The sequence below is a fragment of the Mandrillus leucophaeus genome, unplaced genomic scaffold (genome assembly GCF_000951045.1).
Source record: "Mandrillus leucophaeus isolate KB7577 unplaced genomic scaffold, Mleu.le_1.0 Scaffold590, whole genome shotgun sequence".
In the NCBI taxonomy this organism is placed as follows: Eukaryota; Metazoa; Chordata; class Mammalia; order Primates; family Cercopithecidae; genus Mandrillus; species Mandrillus leucophaeus.
In genome coordinates, this window is record NW_012106364.1 from 155,468 (window position 1) to 156,625 (window position 1,158).

General features: G+C 39.2%; 1 protein-coding gene across 1 annotated transcript in view; it reads right to left on the minus strand.

Annotated features, from left to right (window-relative positions):
* The window catches only part of CCL4L2 (chemokine (C-C motif) ligand 4-like 2), a 17,137-nt gene that overhangs the window by 2,006 nt on the left and 13,973 nt on the right, over positions 1–1,158 (minus strand). The window lies entirely within an intron of this gene.

Sequence of the window (1,158 nt, forward strand, 5' to 3'; positions counted from 1 at the left end):
ACAAAATTGAGAAAATGTAGGGACGCATAAATAAGAAAATTAAAATTGCCCTATCATTCTGTACCTAGTTTCATATTTTATTACTGGTACTTAATATTCTTTCATGAACTAGTATATCGTATTGTTACTTAATCTTCTGTGTCATTACAAATTTAAATATTACTCAAAAATGGCATGAATATACGCATATTTTATTGTATAGATATACCAAAAGTATTTAATCACTCTACTATTCACATCAGTCCATTTACATGGCTCTAACTATTCTCTATTACAGATTGAACTGAGATTAGCCAGGCAAAGACAGGGACAGGGGTATGCAGGCAAAGAACAAGAGACCTGCACTTGTTTTTGATGTAAAATGGACATATTGAAATATTTCAATAATAATAAAATGGTAACAGTAATAATAGTAGATAGCACTTAACACAGCACTTACTATGAACCGGTAATGTTCTCTGCCTCTCAAGGATATTAATGCATTTAATCCTCACAGTGGCCCTCTGAGGTAGGTGCTGTAACTATCCCCTTTCACACAGGAGGAAACTGAAGCACAGAGAGGTATGTAACCTATGGAAAAACACACAGCTGACACACAACAGATTTGAAGCTGAAGCCAAGAAGTCTGGCTCTAGAGCATGAATAAATCAGAAAAGGGAAGTGTGCTGTATTATAAATATCTGTTAAAAGCATAACAGCCAAAGTCTCTGTTATTCTAATGTAAAATGTCTTTTCTGTTTTGCATTTTGCATGCCTTTGAACAGCAAGATCCATAGATTTCCTGTTTTCCTTAGAAAATTTGGGGAATTACAGGACAGCCTTGGTGGCGCATGCCTATAATCCCAGCACTTTGAGAGGCCGAGGCGGGTGGATCACTTGAGGTCAGGAGTTCAAGACCGGCCTGGACAACATGGTGAAATCCCGTCTGTACTAAAAATACAAAAATTAGCCAGGCATAGTGGTGCATGCCTGTAACCCCCGCTACTCAGGAGGCTGAGGTGGGAGAATCACTTGAACCCAGGGAGAGGCGTAGGTGGGATTGGAGGGTGCAGTGAACCAAGATCGCGCCATTGCACTGCAGCCTGGGCGACGCAGTGAGACTCCGTTTAAAAAAAAAGAAAAAGAAAAGAAAATTTGGGGAATGACATAGTGTTTTTC